This window comes from Manis pentadactyla, chromosome 16 (assembly GCF_030020395.1).
Source record: "Manis pentadactyla isolate mManPen7 chromosome 16, mManPen7.hap1, whole genome shotgun sequence".
NCBI classification, from domain to species: Eukaryota; Metazoa; Chordata; class Mammalia; order Pholidota; family Manidae; genus Manis; species Manis pentadactyla.
The window spans coordinates 58,530,253-58,553,866 of NC_080034.1; the positions used below are offsets into that span (position 1 = coordinate 58,530,253).

Genomic DNA, 23,614 nt, shown 5'->3' on the forward strand with positions numbered 1-23,614 from the left:
ACAGAGGGTGTAGCACGTGTTGTGGGGAAACTCGTCTGGCTGGTTCCACCTCAGCTCAATCTTTTGAGTACAATTTTTGCTGTCAGCTGTGCCAATGAATATGTAGCGACTGTCACCCTAATGCCAGTTACACACACACACACACACACACACACACACACACACACACTCACACTCACAATACTCAGACACACACACTCACTCTCATACACACACACACACTCAGAGTCACTGGAAAATTATAAATTGACATAACTTCTTAGAGGAGTTCAAAGAGTTAGAGAGGCATCAATCAGATAAAAACCTGTGTGTGTCACCTATGTTTTAAAATGTTACAGTTATGTTTAAATAGCTGGCAGGCCAGTCATTTTATTTTCCCTCCCTCCCTCCCTCCCTCCCTTCCTTCCTTCCTTCCTTCCTTCCATCTTCCTTTCTCTCACTCTCTGTCTCTCTCTTTTTCTGATTTCTGAGTGTGAAGCAAAACAAGCTTCGACAGACTGGAAAAATACAATTCATTTCTTTCTTTCTTTCATTTTTTATTGTTATTTTTTGCTGCTTCCACTCACCGTGGAGGTCCAGGTCTGGTCTCCCACTGCATCTAGGCTGCCGGGCCAGGGAGAAGCTGCCAGACAGAAAACTGCAGCATTCCTGCCACTGCGGGAAAACAGGGCCGGAGGTAAGTGCAGCAGGCTTTTCTCTCCGACCCCTGCTCTGTGCCTGAATGCTGTGAGCACAGTCTTCAGTACACCTTGTTGTCAGAGGGACTTTCTGGAAGCCAGCCAGCTGCAAGGCCTGAGGTCAAGCCGCCGCCATGACTGTCAGCAATGAGGAGGACCTCGGGGGACCCAAGGAGGTGACAGCAGGTGGAGAGGCAGTGAGCGCATTCCGCAGGGCTGCCTGCTGGCCGCTGGGGCTTTGTCCATGGCAGCGGCTGCTGTGAGTGTGGGAAGGTGTTATCTACTGATCAGCACGGTGTGCCAGACGGCTGGTGGCATACCCACGTTGGCAGAGGGGTCCAGCTGTAGCGTGCAACTAGACAGCAGAAGGAGAAGGAAAAAAAATTCTACCAACAGACCAGGGGGATCAGATCCCCAGAGCACAAACACCAGTTCCAGGCCTTTCCCCCTCCATGCCCCTCTTGCAGCCTTGGCCGCCTGCTTGCATTAATTACCTCTCATTCCCAAATGCATTTATTCCAAGCTACCTGTAGGGTTCAAAGTGCAGGAACAAAATGACTTGGGTTGAAAGCAATTAACAAACAGGTATTTTAAATTAGCAGACATTTTTACCAGCTGGTCCAAGTAGCTTGTTCATGTCATGGCATTAGCAAAGCCACACATCTGGAGACAGGAAGAATGGGTCACATGCTCTCCAGTGACAGACACTAGTTTTATTTTGAAATGTAAATATGACATCAAGACATTTTTGCCAGAGAACTAAACCAGAGGTAATAATAGAATTAAAAGCTTGAACAAATTTCTAATATTAGTCATCTCTTTGTATATAGAAAGTATATTAGGATTTCTGTGAGTGCATTAATTAACTTGTCAGTTTGCCACTTAGGAGTTTTCAAATACCCCTAGAATACTTTCATTGATACAGTTTTCGGAATATATCTTTTCTTCAGGTGTTACAGGTTTGTAAGGTTTTTTTCTCCTATTTTGAAACCAACCACTCTGTTTTATATTACCCTATTTGAAGAAAAAAGGAATTGTTTCACAGAATTCAAAATAAGTGACTGCAGGAGAAGAGCCCCAGAATTTAAGTAAGTTAATAATATGCCACCTAATGCTTCATAAAAGGATTCTCCATTGGATAATGGGTTCCTCAGCAGCATTTAACATTATTTGATTAATGTGCATCTTTTCAGGAACGCTGAAAAACATAAAGTGGGAGAAAACTCACTGGGTCATTTGAGTGATAATGATACCTAAGAAGGAGCTGTGTTTCAGTGTCATTTATAGCAGCAGTAAACGCATATTGATTAAAATATATCCACACATGCAATCTGCTCTTCAATCTATTATTTAGATAGACTGTGTAGAGGTGGTGGCTCTTTGGTGTTTTGTGTAGTGCTTAGAGCCCTGTTGACACTCATTAAAAGTTAAGGATAGTAACGGCTGGCTAGCATGCAATGCAAATTTTCCATTTTACAAACCATTGAACAGAAAGGGCAAGACATAAAAATGCCAGGTAAAACACACAGAGATATTACAGTGTCTTTAGCCTGATAAATGTAAGTTAAGTATATTTGGTAGACTTTTTCTCATTGAAGGTTTATCACTCAATACTGACCACTTATAAAGAACAAAGGGAAATGGCTCACAAAGTCGTATGTTAAGGGAAACATGCACCTCTAAAAAAACAATTAAATTCAGGAGTCCAAACTATGAGGCTGTGATAAAAAACTGAAACGTAGAAAATATGATAAGACATTACTGGTTATTCCCAAGTTGTTAAACTGGGATATCATGAATTTACTATGAACCCATTCTGAATTTTATTTTGCCAGCTGGATTCTCATTGGTAAAAATCAGATTGTTTGGGAAATGCATTGACTCTTCCAGTATAAAAAATGGCAGCCTGGGAGGACAACCTCTAAGAGAAAAGTTTGGCTTAAGAAGACCTAGGTTCTATCTTGGCACTGTTGCTAATACACTATCTGACACTGACTAAGTCTTGTACTGGTTTACTTTGTTTTCTGTTCCTTCCTCTGTGTTCCTCAGGTGAACTGTTTTCTCCTATTAGGTCTAAGATTCTAGGATTCAAAATATGCAACTTTCTACAGAAAAGTCATTTGTGTTCAACCAAGACTGCCAAGATTGCTAGAGAATGGAGAGACGATCCAAAAGTGGGTGCAAGAGCCCTGGGGTGGGGGTTAGGACACCTGCACTGTGCTTCTGCCTTGATTTCTGCCTCTCCTTCAGTTTTCCACTTAAAAATTTTTCCACTTTAAAAGCAGAGCACTACCTTTATCTAATTTCCTTGGGTGCTATGAAAAAAAAGTTTCCTATATTAAAAAAAGACAAACCCTTTGTGTTTTGGGAAAATATAATAATTTTATAAATAATATTACATAAAATTATACAATAATTTAAATAATATATAGAAATTCTCAGACACTCATCATACAGAAATGAAACCTAGGTTTTGGCCCTATGGGGCACCTGATGTTGTAGCTGTTTGGTTTCAAAACGTGCCAAGTTTTCTCCAATTGTCCTATGTTTTCCAGAGCATAATGCCTTTAAAATTTTAAATTCAGTAAAAAGAATGTCTCCAAATCAGGCATCAATTTTTGTAAGTCACACGAATCAACACCCAATCAGTAATACATGATTGTTTTTCCTTGTTTCAGATAAATAGAAAACAAGTACACTAATGGAAATACAGCCAGAAAAAATCCACCATTAACAAACCTTTAATCAAATTCATTTCAGTGTTTCCATTTGTGTTGTGATATTATTAAAAAGCATCTCAGTAACTTCAACACACAATCTGGAATGGTTGCAATACTACAGTTTTTGAAAGGAAATTACTTCCTTACAGGCAATTTTCTGTATCCTTCATATGCAAGATTCCAGCTGACTTCAGAGCTACCCCATTCTGCCTCTCCCAGCAACGAAAGAAAGGAACAGTCTAGTAAGCCAAGTATCCAGTATTATTAATGGGGGAAACTGAGGCAGCATATGCCACTTTCTCCAACACTTGTGAGTCTTGGAGCTGAACCTTAGCCTATGGAGTCCAGGCTCTTTCCACTGTACCTGCTGGTGCTGATGCAATGATGTTGACACTGAGGGAGCAGAAAGTGAGTGGGGAGGGAGGACTTGCTCTACCCTCCAGATGATCCATCTCCAGCCAGTCTCTCCGTGGGCCTCCAGGTTCTACCAGTTTCCTCTCTCTAGGTGCAGTTCTCAGCTCCACGCTACACCCTTCCCCACCCTCTTCCAGATCCCATGTGACTCTAGGAAACTAAACAAATGACTTCCTTCTGGGATACATTTGGAAATTCCTCCTTTCAGCCTTGCTCTTTCTTCTGACCAGCAGGAAACACATCCTAAACTCAGCAAAATCTATTCTAATTTTTACAAGGGCCCCTTCCTCCTTCCAGAGGCACCACTCCTACCCACCCCCAGGAAACCAATTAACACCACACTGGCCTCCCTTTCTCATCTGCTTGATCTTTAAATAAGAAAACAATATGCATTCTCTCCTGCTCTAAAGAGCCATATGTATCCAGTTTCCTGTGCTATCCACCCAGCCAGAACCTTGCAGGGCTTCATCTCCACATTCTGGCCTTTAGCGAATGACTGCCTTGCTCCAGGACCCAAGCATCTTCTTAAAGATTATAGTGCCATTATAAATCTACTCTACCTTTGAATTCCGGGATTTTGAAAAATAGAAATTCTGTTGAGTTTCTCCTTTTGCCACCTTGACCAATGGTCCATTTTGTGCAGTGAGCTGTCCGATTCCATTCAGGGTATTTACAATGTTTTATTTATTTACTTACCATCTATTCATTTATGGTGCTTCAGAGGAATCCAAGGAGCAAAGGATTGTTAGAGCTTTAAAAGAATATAAAAAGAGACAACCACGCAATAATCTCATGAAAAGTAGAACTCTGAAGTTCTAGTTCAATGTTATTAGTACTGCTAAACATTCCCCGGCACCAGTAGGTGGTGTTGGGATTAGAAACCAGAATATTGCAAATCACTAATACTTTGTGCTGGAAATGTCAACTATGAAATTAATTTGGCTGGTGTTAAAAATGTCTGTGCTAATGGTAGGCTCAGTGGGCATGGTAAGTTTTATTAGCCCAAACTACACTATTGTGTAATTATTATTTACTTGTAATCATCCTATCAATTTGCTAAAATATTTTGTCCTCTGCAATTTTGTTTTCTAATTTCCATCAGTATCAGTATAGCGGATGAACTGCAAGCAAAATCATGTGTTTGAGAAGCATAAATAACTGATAAGCGGGGGGGGGGAAAAATCTTAGCTCATAAATGGTGAGTTCCAGCCTTTAAAAATGCTAGAAATCACAACATTGAAAGGCCACGAACAGAATTTCAAAATTATAGGGTTTTGAAACTGATTTAGTTGCTTTGAGGCCTTGACTGAAGGAGCCCAAGACTACAGCAGAGGAAATATGAAGCGATCTGAGCCTTGTGGTTATAGTGAGCTACTCTGTAGGCTCATTTCCACCACCTGCCAGGGTGGGACTGGGTGAGCCTCCGAATGCTGTCCTTCAAGCGAGCATCTCAGAGCTTTGTCAGTGTGTGTAGCGGGGAGGACCGAAAGGGAGGAGGCTGTCCCGGAGACCGCAGAAGGAAAGTAGCCTCCCACCGGGACAGGAAAGCTGGGTGGAGGTCCGTGTCACAGGCCCTTTTACAACAAAACAGCTTTCCAAGAGAGAAAAGTTTAATAATCGAACTTGTTTGGTTTTGCTGAGAACTGGATACATTTTACAAACTTCACCTGAAAGCAAATGCTCTGATGGATGCTTGGAAGTAGAAACAGGGAGTTCTAAGATTTAGTCTGAGGACCCTCTGTATCAGAAGTGCCTAGATTTTTGATACCAGGACAAATACCTCCGATATAGGTCTAGTGACACTGCTGGTTTTGAACATGCTGCAGTTCACAGTGCGGTAGCTTCTTTTGTTGAAGGCAAGCATAAGATGTTTTTCTAGAAGGCCCTGTAGTATTTCTTTCTTATTTATTTATTTATATGGAGGCATAAATTGACAAGCAATATTATATCAGTTTCAGGTAAACAGCATATAATGATTCGATATTTGTATATATGGCAAATCAATCCCCATAATGTCTGGTTAACAGGGGCTACGGCTTTTAACTTTGAACTGGTAGGGGTAGTGGTTACTCTTTAATAAGACTGATCACTATAGGGGGTAAAATTGGAAGGAACCTTAAAGATTGTGACTCTCCCATCTGGCCTTTCTGATGATAATAATTATCAAAAAAATCAGCAAGTGATTTCTCAGTAGTAGAGTTCTCAGAGTAAATAATTGTTATGTCTGTGACAATAAATGGATTTAAAAAATGAGACTCTATGGAGCTATTTATATCATTTCTTATTTTTCAAAGCTTTCTTTCCCCTCTTCTCCCTTCCCTTCCCTGCCAGCCTCCCTCCCATCCTCTCTCTCTCTACCTACCTGTCCATAAGGGTTATAAAGGAAGCTCTTGCTTTTTCTATGCAGAATGGATGGTCCATCTACTCTTCAAGAAATATCCCTATTCTCTTCCCTCCCAAAAGGCAAGTTGAACTTAGAGATGAGGTCCAAGAGTGTGCACAAAATGAATATATTTGTGGTCTTTTTTTTTTCCACCTGTTACTTTGGTGAATATACTCCTTCCTAAAGTAATAAAGATAGTGAATGGTATAGAGTTTGACAAACTTCTTTGAAAATCAAGTTGCTAACCCATGGGTTTTTTCTTTTTTTTCTTTTTACATTCTGGACTCCTTTATTTATATTTGATATATTTTTAAAAATTGAAGTATTGTTGATGTACAATATTATATTGGTTTCACATATACATAGTGATTGGAGTGCTATCTACATTACTAAATACTCAACCCGACTACTGTAGTTACTATCTGTCAACATAGAAAAATGTTACAGAACCATGGACTGTATTCTCTATGCTATACTTTCATCCCATGACTAATAATTTATATTATGATTAAGATTTTGTGCCTCTTTCTCACCTTTGCCTACCTGACCCCTCCCCCATGGTAACCACCAATCACTTCTTGGTGCCCATGACTTAATTGCTGTTTTGTTCATTTTGTTTTGAGATTCCACAAATAAGTGAAATCATAGGTATTTGTCATTCTGTGCTTGGATTATTTCACTGAGCATAATACCTTCTAGGTCCATCCACGTTGGCACACACAATGGCAGGGTTTCTTTCTTTTTTATGGCTGACTAATATTCTGTTGTATATATGTACCTCATCTTTATGCATTTACTCATTGATAAACACTTTGGTAGTTTCCATATCTTGGCTATTGTAACTAATGTGACAATAAATACAGGGCTGCATATATCTTTTCAAATAGAAGATTTTGTTTTCTTCAGGTAAATTCCCAGAAGTGGAATTATTGTGTTGTATGGTAGTTTTATTTTTAGTTTTTTAAGGAACTTCCATACTGTTTTCCATAGTGGCTATACCATTTACATTCCCACCAACAGCGCAGGAGTGTTCCCTTTTCTATACATCCTTGCCAATACTTGCTATATCTTGCCTTTTGGATAGTGGCCATGCTGACTGGTATGAGGCAATCTCATTGTGGTTTTGATTTGCATTTCCCTAATGATTAGTGACATGGAGCATCTTTTCATGTGTCCATTGGCCATCTCTATGTCATCTTTGGAAAAATGCCTATTCAGGTCCTCTGTCCCTTCTAAATTGCTAACCCATGTTTTTAAATTATGACAAGCGGAGGTGGAAATAGCTTGAAATATACATGTGCCACCTTGTTTTTGCCTAAATTTTCCTTTTATTTGTTAATTGTTGAATTGGTTCCTAAACATTTTTTTAATCTCTTTCACCTATTTTACCCATCCTCCCTATGCCCTCCCCCAAGGCAACCACCAGTTTGTTCTCCAGGTTTGTGAATCTATTTCTGTTTTGTTTGTTTGTTCATTTGTTTTATTCGTTTAGATTCCACATTAAGTAAAATTATATGGCATTTGTCTTTCATTGTCTGACTTATTTCACTTAGCATAATACCCTCTAGGGTCATCCAGGTTGTCAAACAACAAGATTCCCTTCTTTTAGATGGCTGAGTAATACTCCACTGAATGTATGTATCACTTCTTCTGTATCCATTCATCCATCAGTGGACACTTAGGTTGAGCCATATCTTAGCTATTGCATATAATGCTGTGATATATCTTTTCAAATTATTGATTTTGTTTTCTTTGAGTAAATTCCCAGAAGTGGAATTACTGGGTTGTATAGTATTTTTAGTTTTACTTTCTGAGGAACCTCCATACTGCATAAATGGCTAGTATCAAAAATAAGAAATATCAAGTGCTGGCAAGGATGTGTAGACAGGGGAGCCCTCATGTACTGTTGGTGGGGGTGTAAATTACCATGCATGTAGTATCTTTTGATGAGCTGATATTTTTCACTGTTATATGTTTCCTATTCTCCCCACCCAAGAAAGCACATTGTTAGCTTACTCACCAAGCCTCTCCTTACTTAAATCTTTCCAAAATTACCTAACTCCATTGTGTGCCTGGTGAAAAATATCATGCATCAAACACCTCCCTTCCCCGGAGTAGGAGTGGAAGGCGTGGGTGGGAAGGAACAGTCATGATTTCTTCATGAGCTGTCTTCCGATTTTCCCCTACACCTTGTTTCTCTGTTAACACATTTATCATTGCCTGTCTTGCATTGATTTATTTATGTAGCTATCACTTCACCAGGCAGAGTTCTCTTGAACTGAGCTAATTAGCTTTAGCTGGATCTTCTAAGTATCTCTCTATGGGTTTGCCTGTGTCTGTGAGCGTCACAGGCTCCTGTCTTCTCTGGAACACCTGCTTTCCTTGTCCAGGGTCACTCCCTAAATGTTGATAAAAACTCATGCCACCAACAAAATGTATGAGAGAATTCTTTGGTGAATGGGCTTGAGAACTGAGAATAAGAGAGGCAAACCCCTGGAAGAGATGCTGCTTTAGTCTGTAACAAATTGGCGTCAAGATTAGGCCATACTGCTTTTCACATGCACTGTCCCGCAAGGACTTGATCCCTGTAGGCATCCCAGTCTTACCTGGATTTCTCCAAACTTAATCTGGATCAGGGTGTGAACAGGTGGCAATGTTCAAAAGAAGTCCCTGAGGCTTCCAGAAACTTTCTGTTCCTAGCATGTCAGCTTGATGAACCAAGCCAGCCTTTTAGTTGGAAGCCTGTGTGGAACGGCGCAGAGCGCTCTCAGATCCCAGACCTAGCACTGAACAGTCGGGCAACCTGGTTGTCTAACTTCTCTGGGCCTCAGTTTCCTCATTTGATATGTGGGTAAAATAACACTACCATCTCATAGAGTTATCCCAGGATGAAGTGAGTAATAAGTGCAAAACGTTCAAACAATGACTGACACCTAGGAAGCATGAGATTTTGATCTAGTTTGGTCTAGTTGATTTATTACTGTGTGGCTTATTTGCTTTCAAAGTTTTTGATTTTTCCTTCAATTCGGAGAGATTCATCAAATGCTATAACTGAATCATGTACCCCTGTTTCTCAGGCAAAAAGATACTACTAACCAGTCATGATATGAGAATGAAGAAATATGACAAGTCACTTCTCAAGATTGTGTGATAGATAATATCTGTGGGTACCTCTGCTTTAGATTTCCTGAGGACACTAAAATCCTTTGTCTATCTACTTTGGAATCCTACAAAAAACGAAAACATACCACCCTTCCCCCGGCAAAGCCCCTATTATTCAGCCTCATTTTGTTTTAGAGGACTGCCTTTAGGCTAAAACTGAGAAGCTTCAGCGGCAGCTCATGAAGTGAAGTATCTCTTCCATAGTCAGTTTAACACCAAAACTCAAAATGGTGAGACAAGTAATATTTATCTTTTCATATACCTTCCTGAAAAAAAATGCATATATACTCCTACATACACACTTTTTTGTGCATACATGTTTCTGTACACACACACACACACACACACACACACACACACACACACACACACACACTTTAAAAATGGTAAAAACAATGAGACAATTGGGAGACAGAAGAATGTAAAGGTCCAAAGATCCCTGAGTGAGCTGCTAGTTGGTTACATATTCGAGGAGAGAAAGAAGCATACTTTGCTACTTTGATAATGTCTCCAAATATAACTTTTACAAAACCAAAAAGGGAATTGCTATGAAAGATTCCAAGTGCCCCTTTGTTATTTAACAGCCTAGCTTCCCTGGTGCTGCTGATAGGCTGGGCGTCCTGTTAACCGCTGGGGAATACAGGTCAGCCCTGACGAAGGACAAGGACGGCCAGCACTGCACCGGGGACTAGAAGGCCTGAGCTTGTCCTGGACCGTGCGGTCCTGGGTCATCCACGCAGCCTCTCTCTGTGCCTCAGTTTACTACTTGTAAAATTAAGGAGTTGGGCTAACTGACTGGAAATGTCCTTTTTGCAACTGAGCTAGAAATAAGAAAGGCAAGTTGTACTACACAGACCTTGGCCAAATCCTGCAGGGTGAGATGATTGTGCACATACTCCAAACTTTCTTTTTGCTTGTTTTTGACTGTAACCATTTCATCACTTGTTATTCCCTATGCTGAGAGATGGTTCAGCCAAATGGGAAAATGATTGACTAAGCCAAGCCATTGTTTATGTATTTTTCCTTGAGGGTAACTGTGGGGTAGTTCTAATGGGAGAGGGGGTTTATCCCAGTGATCCATTAATTTATATATATGCATTTCCTTCTTTTATCCTTTCTGATCCTTTCTCCATCAGCAATGGAGTACAAAGAATTGCTCACATTTCACGTTGTGTGTGTCCTTTAGTCATGTGCACACACATGCTATGAAAAGTACTAAAACTGAATGGAGAGGGTGGTTCTTTTATTTTCAGTCAAGTTGTTTAATGCCTAATAAAAATGGAGGCAGCTCATAGTATTTTCTTAAGTCACTTTTTTTTTTGGTGGGAGAATATACAGTCCCCTCCCCTCAGTTGTTAATGAACTGAAGCTGAAAAGCAAGTTGAAGGATGAAGTTGTCAGTAAATGATAAATAATTGGCTCATGACGACACCCAGCTTCTCGTCTCTTAATGGCTATTATTGTTGCAGGAGGGGCTCATTAGTTCCTAGGTGTGGTTTTCCTACCAGGGCCATATCAGTTTATCAGAGACCAAATAAGCACATGTGATGTAATTAGAGATGCACGAAGCCCAAAGCACCTACTCTTCCCATTTAAAAGAAAAATAGGCCCTTTTCCTTGGCAGCCACACCTTCTAATTACTTGCAAATGTTTAAGAGTCATTATCTTCAAAGTTCGGAGAGAGACAGAAAAATACGGGGGAAAAGCACGGATAGTGGAGACTGAGGATCAAAGGCGCTGGCTACCCAGGGTGCTTCACTTCACTGTATTTTAGGGAACTGGGAAGCTCCACCGCAGAGGGAAGAGTTGACAGCTGCTTGGCGATCCGGGTGGCCTGGAGAACAGGGGCTTGTGTCGGTCCTACTGCCTATGGGCACCTTTTCACCATCTCCTTTGAAGATTGTGTTGAGCAAGAGGCGGTGATGGTAGTTTAGTGGGGAATGATGGCTTTTCTAGAAGTGGAGTGGTTAAATACTGCCACCTTTCTTTCCCACTGCCATGCCTGTTTGGGCTCACCTTTGGCCCTTGGCCTTTCTCCCTGAGAGTCAGTCCTTTTAGCCCTGTGAGTTATTAAAGGTCCTTGCGACAGGGTATCAAGCCACAACCAGAGGGCCTGCTGAGAAACTTTTCTCCTGTGCTGACAGGACTCCGGGCCTCATTATATATTTGTTTGGGGCTTTATGTAAATTCCGCAAGAGATGTTAGTTACCCAGTTTTTGTCTTTTGAGTGCTCAGTACATGGGAGACAGATCAAGAATTTAAAAAGGGATAGTGTCCAAACAAGCATGATGAGGAATAGCTGAAGCATGGAAAAATTCAGTGAATTTCAGCATGCCATTTCCATATGACATCAGAATTTTGGTTTTAAAATGAAATTGACGTGATGTACTGAGTCTCCTGTCAAGTCATTGTCAGATGCACAATCAAGCTGCTGAGACACTAACAGTTTTTCTTTCTTCTGCCTATTCTTGATCCTACATCTTGAAAGATTATACTCTTAGAAGGGGGGCTTTTTACAGCCTTAAGGATATATGTACAAATAAGCAAACATTCTTGTTCTTTATCCCTCAATGCCACCCTGTAAATCCAGAGAGACAAAATCCCAGGGCAAAATACCTCTAAAACCAAAATCAGTCAAAGGGAGAAATAAAGTTTAAAACTCATTTATTGCTTACAAACTGCAGGCCCGGGGCTGACTCTTTCTTGCACCAGCCAAAGTAAGTCTGACCTCCCTCTAACCACTCAGGTTCAGATAAGCCCATGGTTGCCCAGGTAATTACCCATTGCTATGGAGATGAACCTTTCTCCACCCCTTAGGAATGCCTATTGATATGCAGATACACTAAGGCCATACTTCTCTCCACCCATGAGGAAGCACTAAAGCCAGGCAAGATATTCTGGAAATATTACAATTTTACCACAGGGCACCCCTCAAGAAGTCTCATCTTACAATTTACTTGTTCCCCCTCTTTCTTAGTGGTGCCTGGGTGAGAAAGCTGAAGCACTGTGACCAGACTAATGACATACAATAGCAACAGCAATAAAATCATGACAATCCTCAAGCCAGAGGATTTAGCCTATGCAGATTAAGTAAATGTGCTTTACAGCACAATCTCTTACTAAGCACAAAATATATTTAATACCCTAATACACTATTATTTTCACTATTTTCACTTGCTACACTTGTTTACTTATTCCTAACAACCATGCTGGATTACTCACAAAACTTTTACCAACATTAGACAAAGTCAAGCCTCTCTTTAAGCATTTTTTCTTGACAACAGCAACAAAATCATGATAATCTTCAAGCCAGAGGTTTTAGGATCAAAATCCTATGCTGATTAAGTCCAAAACTCATGAATTTCAGCCATAACCTGGCAGTTGAAGCCAGGGAGTGCATCGAGGCCACAAGGACTGTAGAAGAAAATAACCATGATCTTTGGGGGCCACTCTGCTGTTACTCCAGGAACACACAGGAGGCCAGCTTCCAGGCCTTTCCCCCAAGGTGCCAGAAGGGCCAGTCATTGCTGGTCCATGTGTCAAAATGTCCAGGGCCAGGGCCATTTAACAGTATCTAATTTCCACTTTATTCCTAATTGCTGCACCCATCTTTGTAATGCATGTCCATTAAAGTGGGTGCCTTGATACCTCTCAATCACTGGTGGCCAGCCATAGGCTGCAAAGAGAAGCTCTAGGCCCCTCTTGGTGGTTTGCTCATCTGCGCAATGGGCAGGAAAAGCAACCAATGGTCCAATAGCCGTATCCACACAACTCATGGCATACAGATATCCTTTTGATATGGGCAGAGGCCCAGTATAGTCTGTCTGCCACCTGAGGAGCGCTATTGGCCTCCTTTTGTCCCATGTTGCTGCAGGACTCAGTGTAAGTCCTTCTTGAGAGCACACAAAGCTCTCTTTCCAGGCTTGGCTGACTTCTTCAAAGGTCAATGGCAAGCCCTACAGATGGGCTACAGCCCACATTGTCTTTTGTCCCACATGCAACAAATGCTGATGTCGCCATTGGGTCACATCAGAGACAGGCTTTCCTTCTAGCCAGCACACCTGGGCCAATGTGTCTGCTTCATTATTCCCTGGGGATGCCAAAGGCAAATGGCCAGTCACATGATATATGGTAGGTGTCTGTGCCATGCCACTCCGTGGCTTTTGGGTTCAGTCTCATACCCACCCTGCAATGGGATAGGTGGTTATTACCTTGGTCAGAGCTGTTCTGGTGAAGAGCTCTGTAGCCAGCAAGGTGTGGTACACAGCAGCCAATTCCTTCTCTGTCAAGGCGAATCAGACCTCTGCTCCTTTCCGTAGTTGGGACCAGGCTCTGGCTGGCAGCAGGGGCAGCAGCAGCAGTAGTAGCAGCCTTCAGCTTGGGCCATGGGCTGGGGTTGGTGCAGCCAGCAGTGGTGGTGGCATCTCCACGATCACATGAGTGCAGACACACATCCCTTGGTGCGAGCACCACTTCTCCCCATCATCTCTAGGGGTGGCCCTCCCAAAGGTCGCACCCATTATGACAGATTTCAGGTTCAGAGGTCCTGCCAACTGCACCAGATGTAAGTCCAGGGAAACGAAATCCTGGGGCAAAATACCTCTAAAACTGAAATCAGTCAAAGGGAGAAATAAAGTTTAAAACCTGTTCATTGCTTATAAACTGCAGTCCAGGGCTGTCTCTTTTCTGCTTCAGCCAAAGTAAGTCTGACCTCCCCCTAACCTCTCAGGTTCAGATAACCCCGCAGTTGCCCAAGGAATTACCCATTGCTATAGGGATGAATGCCCTCCACCCCTGAGGAATGCCTATTGATGTGCAGATACACTAAGGCCATACTTCTCTCCACCCCTGAGGATGCGCTAAAGCCAGACAAGATATTCTGGAAATATTACAATTTTATCCACACACATTAAGGGCAAATATTAAAATCTTCTTAAAGGATTTTGCCCTCTAGACAAGGATACTATGGAAGTTTGACTATGGTGACTCATTCAACTCTGGAACTTTCTCTGGAGGTTTCATGAATGTACTGAGTACCAAAAATGACCAAGGACTATACCCTGATCTGGACTTAATTCACAGATATGATGTTTCTTTTCTTTCCTTTTTGTTTCTTTCTTTTCCTCCCTCCCTGCCTCCCTGCCTGCATTATATCCTTCTTTTTAACCCTACTAATATCATGTGTCTCTTTCCACTTGTAAACTATTTGAAGAAATATTTTCTCAGTCATTCAAATACATTCTGGTGATTACTCCTTCTACCTTCATTCTTTAGGGAAAATAATAGAAATTAGAAGACACTGCAAATTTTGAATTAATTTAGAAGAAACATTTCCAAGTAGTTTCCTCTTTCTCTAGAATTTCTGTGTTCAGGATTACCCTGTAAAACCGTTGTACCACTTAACGTTCAGTTGGCCATATCAAGGTTTTACTAGAAGATGCTCTAATTAACCAAACAGTGCCTCTGTTCCTTTGAATTTTTATGCTTACTTTAAACTCTTTAAAATGGACTGGATTTTTAAACTTCGCTCTGAAAGTCAAAAACATTTTTAGTATCTGTTAAGTGTTCATGTTGTGCTCAGCACTTAACTAATGCTGTAAATGTCATAGTATATGAGAACCATATGATACAGACTCTAGAGGTTTTGGCATTCTAAAGGAGACCAAGGTGCTCATTGAGTATATGTGTCCTTATGCTTGAGTATATATAATATCTCATTGTGTGTATATACATATGTATCTTTCAAATACATACACATATGTATACACACCTATATGTTTGAAACCAACTCAGTTTAAACCAACCACAAAAGTACACAAAGACACAAACACTTCCTTCCAAAATCTGAAGTTCTTAAGACCTTAAGAAAAAATATGGTTAAGGGTCTGAGGTCAAAAATGACTTTTAAAATACTCTGAATTTCACTGACACAAAACAATAAACACCAACACAAAATAAATCTCAAAGCAATGATATTTTGTAATATAGGGTGTGGTCCTGTTCATTACCTTTGCCATCCTTTTTTCCCTGCCTGGAAACTTTTCAGCAGCTCCTTTCACTGAGTTTTTAATGAATCATTGTTCAGTGAATTGTTTCGCTTTTTTGAAGTCAGTACAGTACTTCTGCCTGGTCCTCCACCCAAAAGTTCAGTGCCTTCCTGATTTTATGCATCTCCGGCTCTGCCCATCTTTTAGCGTCTCGCTGAGGACTTGGGGGTATCCAGTAATTTGGCTGCCCACAAAAATCTCACTCCAAAACATGAACTGTTTACCCTTTACATCCCTCTGAGCCATCTTTCTTCTGCCTGAGGGTCAGGAGAGATGCCCAAGGCCAGTATCCTCTTCCTGGGATACTGGGATATCCAATACCCCTTACTCCCCACCCCCACCCAGGCTTCCTTGCAAAAAGCAGCACTCCTCCTCTGCCCTCTACTTATTCTCATTTTCATTTCCCCAGATTTTCCATCTCCCCTGATTTTCCTAATCAGGTCTAACAGGAGTGGTCACAACTTTATATACTAGAACCAAGAGGACATGAAGGAGTGAAATTTTTTTTTGCTTGAAATTTACATGGAAAGATTATTGGTTTACTATTAATGATTGGTAAGTGATATATAAAACTCTGCATATATTGTATTTTGGAGGCTCTAAAACATCTAAGAAAATAATAGCCACCATTTTGTGTTTGTAATTTAGTCATTAAACCAATATTTATTGAAGATGTGCCAGGCACACTGTGCACTAAAGGGAGCAGAAGAAGGGCCTAGTTCTGCCTGCAAGGAGCTGTGAGTCAGGCGCTGTGCTGAATACTTGGGGGTTCAGTCTCCTTTCATCCTTGTGACAACTCTGTGAAAGAAATCGGCCCATTTTATAGGGGGGACATAGAAGCCAAGTGGCAATGTTTTGAGTCAAACTAAACAAAGTCTGTTTGATGCCAAACTCGTTTTTTTTAAGCACTGGGTGGTATCACCATCACCTTACTCTACTCCAGGCCTCTGGCTTCTGGCCCTGGGTAAGTGGGAGAGAGGTAGTGTGGCCCTGGCAGTAACCACAGAAGAGCAGATACTAGAATGTGGTAGGCATCGCTTTAAGAGAGTCCCGAGGTTGCCCTGGTGTATAACTTGCTCTCCCTTCTCCATGAGCAAGTGCATGGATGGGGTGCACTTTTGTGATTAGATTACATTATGTGGCATATGGCCAAGGTGAAGGAACTTTTGCAGATCCGATGACTGGGTAAATCAAAAGGGAGATGACGGTGGGTCAGCTTCACCCAATCAGTTGAACCCATAAGAACAGGTGCTCTGTCAACAGCCATTCTGTAAGAATGCCTATGAGCAGGAGTTGTCTAGGAGCTGACAGTAACCTCTGGCCAGCAGTCAGCAAAGAACTGGGGACCTCAGTCCTACACCTGCAAGGCAGTGAGTTCTGCCCCCAGCCAGTGGGCTTGGGGGAGGATGTTGAACTTCAGCGGGAGGTCAGGCCCCTACCAGCAATCTGATTTCAACCTGGTGGGACCTGATCCATGATCCACAAAATTTCTGAGATAATACATTTTTTATGTTTTAAACTCTTATGGTTACAGTAATTTATTACCCTGCAAAAGAAAACGAATAAACAGGCAAGAAACATTAATATGGCATAAAGACCAAAAGTTACCCTCTTCCTGTAAAAATGAAGAAAGCTGGTAAATCTTATGTAAACTTCAACTCCAATACTCCCATTCCCCCAACTCTGTGCTACTTATTTCTTCTGAAATATGTTCCCAAACTCAGTGGTTGCTTTTTGTTTTTAAAATAACCCTTGATAAAGTTCATTTATTGTGAGCTTGGTCACAATTTGTTTAATTGTTGTTGTTAAACCAGAGTCTGGGATGAGTTTCTCCAACGAATGACTCTAGACCCTTTAGGGTGGTGCCAAAATTCACTAGAATGTAAGTTGCACTAGGATATAAACATAGATTTATTTATGTCCTTCAAGTTTCAAAGTCTGAACTCGCTGACCTGTCCACCAACAACCACTCTTATTTCAAGGCATCCTTTCCATCCCACTTCCCCCGGCTTTCCTAGACAACAGATTCAAATATTTTTTTTTTGCAAAAGAACCCTCCAGAAACCTATTGCTGTGATTTAAAAATACAGAAATACCTTCATCTATTGTAATAAGAATAACTGATACTTGATCACCTTTCATCAAAGAGTCATTACCTGCTAGTGAGCATCTCCTGTTTATGACATCAATATTTTCAGTTTAGGAAATATCCAGGATAATGCCCTAGATCTGAAAAGGAATGCATGTACATTGAACAATAGTTCAATGAATTTGGTAGATTGTATAATATTGGTAGGAGTAGATTATGCAACAGCTTGATTATTTTTCTGTGTTGGATATTTCAATGCAAAGCACTGTGTATCATGCTTTCCAGTGGAAGTTGCCCTTGCTACAAATTGCAGGGAATTAGCACGAATGCTAATTTGACAATATGGAGGCCAGGATTTCCTAACCTCTGCTTTGTCCCCTAAATGGGCTCCTGTTAGTAGCTCCCTGATAAACTGGCTCACAGATCATCAGCTGCACCCTTTATGCCATTGCTTCAGCTACTATGAAGGGATTTAGCGGATCCCAGGCTGGCTCAATCCTCTCCTCCACAGTTCTGGTACTATAATTCCCCCAGAGAAGCAGCTCCTTTGTTGGTTTGTTTGTTTTGGTCTCTGTAACCATATGGTTGTTATGTCGTTTTTTTTTTTCACCAACAGTAGCATTAGTAATGCTTCAGAGAAGACATTTTTAAAAAGCACCTGGTTTTCTAAATGTGTCCCTGAAAATTCCAGCAAAGGACACATCCAATATATTTTCTGGTAAATATGTAGGGGTCACTGAACTTCCTTCCAAAATAAAAACCTATGGGTTTTGTCCCTTAGTTGTTTGCACTTTTTCATTCACTGAAACAATATGCGTGCATCAAAAATGTAGTTAGAAACCCATTCATAATGACTATTCAACAATTACTGTGCATGTAAAGAAATCTGTTATCTGAACTCAAAGCTCTTTTGGGAATTTATTGAGCTTAGAAGAATAAATTTTTTACTAAAGATAAAATGGAAAAGTAGAAACTAAAAAAAAACAAAAAACAGAAGCTTTTCTATTTCTAATCACTATTCCATTCTGGCAGCTATCTCTTTGGAGAAAACTGTTTAATGACCTCTCTTTACCAATCAGATCATGACTGTAATGGGTTCATATCCTAAAGACATTACATTAAAGGAGGAGCAGTAGCTGAGCTCACAGATTTCATGGAATATGAATTTAGATATTTCTCTGCTTTATGCAGAGTCTTAAAAAATAAAGCATCAAGTCTTCAAGAAAAAATCCTGCTTTATTCATGTTGATCAAACTTCTCATTTTTCCTCTCATATTCTGTGTTTTCTTCACAGTCTTACACACACACAAAGCAACACTTTTCTTGATCATGTAAGTATCTACATGAGACAAATAAATGTCTTGTCCAAAATGTCTCTAATTCATTATAGTTTGTTGGCCCATCAATGGTTCAATCTGATGGACCACAGAAAAAATGTAATGCAAGAATCATAGCTCTGGTTTTAGCAGCTTCACAGATAGCCAACCAGCCCAAAATGAGGGGATGGGTAATGTTTGTTTTGCCTGGGATGCAGCAGAGATGTGGACTGGGAAAGTTCTGGGGCCTTGCCACCTTGTGAGAGAGGGAGAGGCAAAGTAGAAGATAACCTTTCTCCTTAAGTATTTGTACTGCTTCTGTCTAAAACATGTTAAATCATAGACTTGAATTCATCCTACTCCCGGCAACATTGTTCAGGTAAATTTGGTGGTTTGACAGCTGACACCCATCAGTCACAAGAGGAAATATGTTCAAAGGTGCAGAGAGGAAGCCATTTCCCAAAGATCACTTCCATCTTTATTATACACCAGTGAGCCATTCTGGTTTGTAACTTCCCCTCACTGTGGCTAATAGACTAATTCAGGAGTTCATTTTGCTGAATCAGCTCGCTGGAGCAGTCAGGTTTTGCCATTAAGAAGCCAGTGTCTGCATCTGAAGGAACCAATTTGTTCCTTCATGGAACGGAAACCAACTGTTACTTTCAAATAGATCATGGGAATTGGAAAGAGATTAGGTTCAACTACCAGTGAGGAGATGAACACTCACACGATATATGTAAGTATATACACACATGTATATATATGCGCACATATGTGCACATGTGTATATGTGTGTGTACATACATACACACATCATAGTTCTTACCTCCCAGCAATGTTCATTTCAAGATTGACCTACATCACAAGAAATGCAATCTCAGCTTGGCCAAAAGTTTACCATCAATAACTTCCCCACAGTAGTATTATTCCCAAAATGAAGTAAAATACCTCAATTTTTTCAAACATTTTCATGGTCAGATCCAGTGATACCATAACTCTAGGTGCAAGCAAGTTTGTATATGAGATCAGTATCATTTACAAACATAAATTCATTAAAAATGCAAGAAAGTACACAGGACTAATAATCCAAGTTTCCTAAAATACATAATTCATGGAGAACAATTCTTTGCAAATGGATTAAGAGAACCTGGGGAATCTAATGTTTTTGACCCAAATAACTTCATTTGCCTGGACACATCATAAAATGACAATCCTACAAACACAGGCAAAGAAGGAAGCTAGTGAACCATAAACACACTGAGAATTTCAGGAATGCTTCAGGACACTTAGACACACCCCAAAGAATTGTCTCAATTATATAAGTATTCAGTAAAATCCCCCATTTACCTTGTCCATATTCATAACACTTTGCACTTCATAAACAGCAAATCCTCATAAACCTTAACTTACTACTCTGTTCTCCCATTCCCTTCTATCTCCCCTTCAGGTAAGATATTTAAAAGAATATGGTTTTGCCATAGCTAAAAAAATAGAAACAATGTGAGCTGGATGCTACGTCTGAATTCATCCTATAGAGTTAAAAAAAAAAATCTTCATTTGTGTAGTTCTTGCTATGGACTGAATTGTCTCCCCCTCCCCCAGTTTATATGTTGAAACCCTAACACCCCCAATGTGACTCTATTTGGAATAAGGAGGTAATTAAGGTTAAATGAGGTCATGAGGATGTGGTCCTGATTGGATAGGTCTAAGACCCTTATAAGAAGGGGAAGAGACACCAAAGTTCTTTTCCTACCTCCACCCTGTGAGGACTTAGTGAGAAAGCAGCTGAATGCAAGTAGGGCAGAGAACCGGAGCCAGGAACCAAATCAGCTGACGCCTTGATCTTGGACTTCCAGCCCCCAGGACTGTGAGATTTGTTTTTGGCCACCCCTTCTGTGGCATTTTGTGACAGCAGCCCTAAAGGACTAAGACAGTTCTAACTCCTCACAGGCCTCCAAATGGATCATCCATTTCTTCTTACAGTAATTCTGGGACTATCCCCATATTGGAAGGACAAGAGAGGCATGTGACTATGAAATGATTGCTCTTGGGCAAAGCTCAGACATATGGAGGTCCTTCTGGGTACACAGGGTTCCAGAGATGGAGAATCACTCTGGCAGTGGGAGGTGGGCCACTGCCACACTGCTCCATCCTAGAGTATTACTACCCATGTCATCCACTGCCGCTAAGGGGTGTCTGCCTTATGCTCTGGGACCCTGGGGCAGGAAAGACCTTTAAGAAGCACTGAGGTAGCCTTGGCAGTATTAGCTTTAGGGCATTTGTCATGGAGAAGGGAGGTTGCCCTTCATTTTACTTACTTGAATCCAATTTTACTGCTCTGAATCTGACAATGACTACTCAACACCACCATGTCCTCTCCCCAGTTCCACTTCCCTACCACCATAAATGGAGCAGACAGACCTTTTCTTTATGGAGCAGAATAGGACCCTTTCTTTTTGTCTCAGGACCATCACCAGGTAGATCAGTTTCTGCAGAATTCTGGAATTAGGTGAATCTAGAAAAAGAGAATCTTTCTCTTCGTAGGGCTATTTGTATAGTGAAGGGAACCAGACAGTCTTTTTTTATTGTTTTTATTTTTACCCATACCAGCAATAGGTTTGGAAATTTTAAAGCACTTTCTTTGTCTTAATTAGATGGCATTATGATACTCATTATAATAGATAATAGTTGACGTTAATCAAAACAACCAACTTTCTAATTGAATTGATAAACCAATCAGTCCCCTAAGGCGCTTTATAGCGCACTATGTAGAGTGAGAATAATTAGATGTATTTGTACAATATGGTGAAAATTAAAAGTAAAAAAAAAATATATGATTTGTAACTGTAATTTAAAGTGTTGGGATTTTTTTTTCAATAATAATTATCATCAACAGTTCTCTGGGGAAATTGCTAGCAAAATTCACTTGGACTTTTATAAACTGAAGAAACTAAGTCAAAAATTAAACAAATACATGTCTATTTTTTAAAAAAGCAATATGCATATTCGCTTATTCATTTAAGCTAGATTGTCATTACTCACCTACTCAGAAGGAAGACGCTGTTTCAGAAGAGCTTTAGCCTGCAAGAAATCTAATGCTCAAAAGTCCAGATACGATTCTGTATTATCCTTTTAAGCTTAGCCTTTTGTATCTTGATGGGAACAGAGAATTCTGAGCAAGCTTGGATGTGGAAGGGGAGGGTGTAGTTAAGGGGAAGGATTTGTCAGCCTTGGGAACTGAGGAGAATGAAGGGGCCCCCGCTGGGTAGAGGTGCCCCTTGTGGGCTCCAATTACTATTAAAATATAACTTGAGTGGAAGGGGCGTCTCTGTAGTATAGTGACTCCCGGCCAGAATCCCCTGGAGGGGTTGCTGGGCCACACCCCAAAGTTTCTGCAGAACTTGGGTAGGGCTGAGCGTATGCACGGCTGGCAAGTTCCTACATGTTGTTGGCTGCTGGTCTGGGGGCCACGCTTTGAGAGCTGCTGTTCAAGAGCTGTGTAATGCAGTTCGATGAAATGTATAACTTGAGTCCTCTGTATTTTCCAAGTTCAAGGAAAAGCCTGGACTGGTCAGTCCTTTTGGTAAGCACAAGAGGTCTGGTTGCTAAAAAAGCTTCTAAGAGATTCATATAAAACTGACATAAATGCAACTTGTAGGGTCTTAGAATTACCCCCTCAAATTTTTAAGCATTCCAAGTATATATGTGGGTGTGTGTATTTAGTTGTTGGATGCCTTTCCACTGTTTTCTTCCCTTGTAAATTCTCTGACATTAAATGTGTTTGGATGGGTCCCCACTTACTCTGGTCTTATCGTGGTTTAAACAGGATCTTATGGTCAAAAGTAGAAGACTGACTAAGAAGGGTAAAGGAGTTATGTCTAAAGTCTTGCAATGGGAGATCTCAGCATGGAATTTCTTATTGTGAACTGCATCTTTCATAATGTATTCCAGAAGAATCACTGAGAAAAAATTATGTTTATTTACTATAGTCCCTGAAATCAAAGGTAAAAAAATTGGAGTTTTTATGTATTTCGGAGGGCCATAGGTAGGCAGAGAAGTCTTTTAACTTCCCTGAAATCATATAGAGGATATTATATACATGTGAACTGTACATTTTCTAGGAAAAGGATCTGTTACTTTCAAAAGCTTATCAAAGCTAGTCAGGTAATGTCTATTTTTAAATTTTAGACAGAAAATTTATACCTATAATGGAGAAATCTTTCTGTGCTAATACTGGCTATTTTAAAAAGCACAGTATTTATTATAACTATTGATTAAAAATATCCACCAGAACATAATGCTGGACTGTGTCTCACAAATCAAAGAGTGGTAGTTGCTACCTTCCTTTTAGAAAACAACTTAGAAAAAGAAAAAGGTCATAGAAATATATGTGACATTACAAACAAAAGCCCGGTTAGAAACCATGTAAATATCTAAGACATTTACATTAGAGATGATGGCACTCCTGTATCTTTTGCGATGCGTGAAGACTCAGAGACAGCGCATGCTCAGACAGTTATGTGCAAAAATCCATACCCCACTTCCAGTTTGTCGAGATGGCTTCCTGGAAATTGTGGGGTTTCACTGTTCATTCCTGCTACCCTTTTCACAACCAAGTGCTTGGTTTATTTTTGAAAATGGTTCAGAGTGTGGTTACGTTAAAATAACAGATATTTAAATGTTTACATTTTATTCAGTGACATCTTTGCTTTAAAGAGTTTCAAATGAAAAACAGGTTGGTAATAGGCTTTAGATGATGTCAGAACAAAGCTTATCTTCATGTGGAAACAGACTGGGACTTGTGTA

At 40.5% G+C, this 23,614-nt stretch overlaps 1 long non-coding RNA gene across 1 annotated transcript; it reads right to left on the bottom strand.

Annotated features, from left to right (window-relative positions):
- Positions 1-515: 515 nt before the first annotated feature.
- On the bottom strand, positions 516-22,137 carry LOC130681238 (uncharacterized). The gene is made up of 2 exons (XR_008994321.1): positions 21,851-22,137; positions 516-1,032 (listed from the first exon to the last, which is right to left on the bottom strand). It is a non-coding gene; the product is annotated as an uncharacterized LOC130681238 (long non-coding RNA).
- Positions 22,138-23,614: the final 1,477 nt, after the last annotated feature.